Source organism: Octopus bimaculoides, chromosome 2 (assembly GCF_001194135.2).
Source record: "Octopus bimaculoides isolate UCB-OBI-ISO-001 chromosome 2, ASM119413v2, whole genome shotgun sequence".
Taxonomy (NCBI): Eukaryota; Metazoa; Mollusca; class Cephalopoda; order Octopoda; family Octopodidae; genus Octopus; species Octopus bimaculoides.
The window spans coordinates 118,827,959-118,833,561 of NC_068982.1; the positions used below are offsets into that span (position 1 = coordinate 118,827,959).

At 35.7% G+C, this 5,603-nt stretch overlaps 1 protein-coding gene across 1 annotated transcript in view; it reads left to right on the forward strand.

Annotated features, from left to right (window-relative positions):
* LOC106876909 (carbonic anhydrase-related protein 10-like) overlaps positions 1-5,603 on the forward strand; it is a 1,215,161-nt gene that overhangs the window by 407,445 nt on the left and 802,113 nt on the right. The window lies entirely within an intron of this gene.

Sequence of the window (5,603 nt, forward strand, 5' to 3'; positions counted from 1 at the left end):
ATACATATATATATGCGTATCTGTGTGCGTGTGTGTATGTGTATGTGTAATATCTTCGGATGAAAATACTTCTTCCGTTTAGGGCATTATTCCCTAGGTTTCCAAGGTTTTTTTTCTTTATCATACGTTGTTTAAAGGATTCCTTTCATTTCCGTATGAATATATATAAATAAAAAAAATCATTAGAAGAATCAATGTATTATACAGAGTCCAATAACTATCATCAAATAACTGGAATAAGTTTTAGCATCAAAATCCGCTCCATTTATTTGATTATATTTATTGGACTCCGTCTAATAAATTGATTCTTCTAATGATTTATATATGTATGTGTGTGTGCGTGCGTGTGTATGTATGTATGGATGTATGTATCTATGTATGTATGTAGATCCAAAATAAGTAGAATCAACAAAAATGTATTCCAACCAGTGAGTGATAATTATCAATTTAATGCACATATGGAAAGAGCTACTAATATGTTCATGCTTTTATGATATTTTAAAAAGCCATGACCATAAAATACGTCATATATTCACAAGCAACAAGGACGCTGGACAGTGAGAACATGAGAAAAAAATGAGAAGATAAACGCGAAGAAGGCTGATGCTGAAAAATGTCACGAGAAGTTATAAACGAAAGCAAGAAAACCAAGAGCCCTGTCCTTTTTGTGATGTGTGAAAACGAAAGGAACAGGGATTTTCGTTTCTATCGTCTCTTTACGTTTTTTGCATCAACATTGATCACGTTTTTATTGTATGTTTTTTTTGTTTCTTATTATTTTCTCGCTGCTAACGATTCTACCAGCTCACCGCCTGAATTTTAAATGAAATATTACAAATTGTTTTCTAAATTCTCTCTGGCGTTCATTCTAATGCATAGTGAGTGTTATATATAGATCATACGGTCTTAGATAAACTACTGAACTTTCCGGTTTTAGATATTTCTCTTCGCTTAGTCTTACAAAATCTTTGAGGGAAAGAAACGAATAGGATAATTACTTTTACGATGTAAGGAATAAACAGAATAGAGTTCAACCTCTCAGACTGTAGCCTTTCGTTCAGAGGCAAGAGAGAAATACAGAAAAGTAAAAACAAATGCTTAGTAGCATATAGGCGCAGGCGTGGCCGTGTGGTAAGAAGGTTGTTTTCCAGCCTCATGGTTCCGGCTTGAGTCCCACTGCGTGGTACCTTGGGCAAGAGTCTCTACTACAGCCTCGGACCGACCAAAGCCTTGTGAGTGGATTTGGTAGATGGAAACGGAAAGAATCCCATCGTGTATGTATATATATTTGTGTATCTGTGTTTGTTTTCCCACCGTAACTTCGCAACTTATTTTGCTGTGTTTACGTCCCCGTAACTTAGCGGTTCGGCAAAAGAACCGATAGAATAAGTACTACAAGGAATAAGTTCTGGGGTCGATTGTTCGACTAAAGGCGGTGCTCCAGCATGATTGCAGTCAAATGACAGAAATAAGTAAAAGAATAAAAGAACAACAGTTGTTATTTGACAAAGTTCAGCAGAAATAATAGACTGAAACGTTGTTTATCACCTATTAGCGAGAAGTATGAGTGTGAATGAGATGGATCGTGAGCAAGTAGCTGGTAGGTAGGACACGGAGAAGAAAACCAAGTGGATAGATTTATTACTGAGTCCTCTGTCTGTGAAAGACAGTAGGTTCCAAGCAACCAGCCTTACTAATGATGAGGGATGAAAGATGCAATATCGTGCACTGATAGCCATGAAGAATTCTGCAAGTGAGCAATTCTTTGAAAATTATGCAATTCAAATATTTTATATTGATTTTCAAATCTTGGCACAAGGTCAGCAATTTCGAGGGAAGGATCTAGTAGATTACAACTAAAGTCAGCTGCTGCTTATTTCATTCACCCTGAAAGGATGAAAAGCAAAGTCGACCTCGGCGGATTTTGAATTCAAAACATAAAGAAAGACAAGATGCCGTGAAGCATTTTGCTCAGCGTGCTAGCAATTCTGCCAGTTTGCTCCTGTCTTCAAACATGTCATATTACGACTGGGCAATGTAATCACATTATTACTATGCTATCTGTGCCCTCACTGTACATTCTATTACTGGTATAAAACAATATTTCTATATGATAAGACGATTTCACTGTGTAACATGAAATCGATTTTACGCAAATCACCCCCCCCAAAAAAAAAAATAATAATAAGCATTTAGATTTACTATTTGCCTTGGTTACATTAGGAATAAATTTAAATTCCATTCTTGCGCTCGTATAATATACTCTTACATCTAACTAACATTTATTCAGTACTGAGTTCTTTTTCTTTCTTAATTACTATTCCCCGTTGGCTGTTTTATTCTGAGTGTCAACCAAAATATTTTAGTAATATGCAAGCATTTAAAACATAGCTGTGCAGAAATGTTTATTTTGTCAAAATGTATAATTAATTAGACAAATAAAGAAATAAATAGTTTGCTAAGTAATTCTACAGATAAACATAGGCGAATTCGAAGAGTAGGCGTATATATATCTTAACAATGATAAAAAGCTTTCATAGCTGGAGAATCTAAATTTAACTATTAACAAAACAAGATCACCAAAAACTATGAATGATTATACAATTTCAATCTGGCGTACCTATACACATGTCCGGTGTTCGATATTTCTCATCCTGTTCTGCTTGACTGAAATCTATACTGAGGACGTCTTTCAACTATATTAAGCTATTTGATATATGTATAGTTTAATGTACCTGTCAGCTCTACGCCGAGAATTCTCTAACTGAATAACTGAATGCCAGTTGGTCTGCCAGACTGTCAATGTGTCGTAGTGTAATCTTGTCAGGATTGTCAGCTTGACAGCTAGTCAGAGCGGGCTGAAAATAAGTGTCTGACACGTAAGGGTTAGTCTTTCCTAATCTTGCGAAGTTATACTTTATTTGTACGCTGTTCTATATATGTGTGATACACGCACATACATACACACATACGTACCTACAAATAAATACACACTAAATGCGCATGTAGATGTACACACACGCACACACACATACATACACATATATATGCATAAATAAATATATATATATATGGGAGCGAGTGTGAATGAATGCATGTGTATTTATGTGAGGGATGCGTGGCTCCGTGTGTGCATATGCGAGGATCCATGTTGCGTATATATATAATGTGTGTGTGTGTGTGTGTGTGTGTGTGTGTGTAAATATATCTTAGAAACGCTGTAACGTTTACATGGGATGTGCACACAGATACGAAAGAGCAGCTGGTATTACACATGATCGAATGATAGAACATGATCAGAAATACATTAGCAGCGTTACAAGAGGAATGCCTTCTGAAGTCTATACTTAGATCAGTCGATACGGGAAGACACTCTTATGGCAGAATATACAGATTTAGTTTTCTGTTGTTGTTACTATTATTATCATTAAATATGTTTCTTTTTCTTATTTATTTTCTCTTTTTAGACTGCTAACATATCTTAAGCTTTGCTTTCGATTTGCAGATATATATTTGTCTGCTTTTTCTCCGCCAACTATGCGTAGATATTTGAGAGTGGATTTTGGGATTTGCGTTGTCATTGATTTGTCATAAGGAGCATTAAATGTGTGTGTATGTGTGTGCGTGTATATATATATATATATATATATATATATATGTGTGTGTGTGTGTGTGTGTGTATGTGTGTATACATACATACACAGATGTACTTAAACGTATGTAAGTGTATATGTGTGTATGTGTGTGTGTATACATAGAGACATTTGTACATGTTTGTGCTTCTATGTATATGTGTGACTATATATATGTGTGTGCATGTGTGTGTGTGTGTGTGTGTAAGCGTGTGAATATTTGAATATATGTTGGATGTAGTGCTTATATATATATTTTTTTAATTCATTACATTTTACGTTAAATGCGTTTTTGTCTCATTTTTACTGTAATTAATACGAGTGAACATATATAAAATTGTATTCGATTTCTCAACTTTATAGACAAGGAAGTACCTTCGTGTGATATAAAAATACGTCAGAACATACAGGAAGAATTATTAAGACAGCTGACGTAGTATAATTGCATTTACTTTTAAACTTTTATAGCTCAGTTCTAAATTTCACATTCGTTACAGCGGGATCTTCGCTGCTGTCGGTTCGATTGAATTTTAAATGGATATATATGGCAACGATTCATTTTCTAGTCCCATATTTCCTGCATCGATTCTGTTTTTAAAAAGAATATGTATACCGACATTAAATTATGTATAATGGTGAAAGCCAGTGAGCTGGCCGTTGTCTGAGCCATTTTCCAGCAAGGTAATTTATCAGTATCGTCGAAACATTTCAATGTACTTGCGGGGTTTTCCAGATTTACTTCGCACAATTCCATAAATATCATGTAATAAAAGTGGACATCTCGTATATGATAACTTATTTACTATAATTTAGTGAAACTCGGTTATATGGCAAAACTTTCATTACCTTGATAAGTCCAGTCACTCACATTGATGGGAAACGCTGTGAAGAGTATTTCGACAATGATTCCGAATAAAATGAATCAACATCGCTCTGAATGTGCCCAATCGCTCTCATTACATTAATGAGAGTTTCACTAGCTGAAGTAAGGAAGCAGAGCATTGAACACGTGCTGAAAAATGCAACTTAATGTATTTGATTTTTGTCATCTGTATCGCAATCATAAATTTTTGAGATTCCTATATCTGACCATAAACTGCAAATGCATCACTCCGTACCATGTAACGAAACCGTGTAATATTAATGAGCTTTTCCTTCAATCAATATAAATAAACAGTAATGTACAATACACATTCGGCACAGTAGAATGTCGGGTTCATATTTTGGCACATGGTCTGCAATTTCGGAGATGGGGATGTTGATTATATCGACCTCGGTACTCTGCTGGTACTTATCTTATCGATCCACCATCTCGAAATGGATGAAAGGGGATGTCGACCTGAAAGGATAAAAGGCAAAGTTGACCTCGACGAAAAGAGCGAGAAGACTGGCGAAATTCCGCTAAACATGAGTTTTCTTGATTTACAACAAATAACAGAGACAACGAAGACAGCTTTAGGGATTGCGTTTCTTTTTTTCTTTCGCTTTTTTAAACAATAATGGTAAGTGTGTTGCATGAAAACATTATTGATCTAAATTTTGGCACAGGCCCAGCCTTTTCGGGAGTCAGGAATAATTCAGTTACATCGACTGCAGTGCGCAGCTGGTTCTTATTCTATCGAAACTACCCGCCACACCACCATCTCGAAATAAATGACAGACGATGTCGACCTGGGCGAAATTCGAACTCGTAACATAAAGAGGGTCGAAATGCCGCTATGAAATTTTCCAGGCGTGCTAACTATTCTGCCAGCCTTTCGTCTTTCAAACATTGAACAACATATGGAGATTGTCGGAAGTGAAAATAATTATCGTGATTCCGAAATGCACGTTTTCGGTTCCAGATTAACAATTAGTAAATTCACCATACCATGAATAATTTAACACAAACAAATGTAGAAACACTCACGCGCACGCACACACGCACACACACACACACAAACACACAGACACAGACACACACACACACAT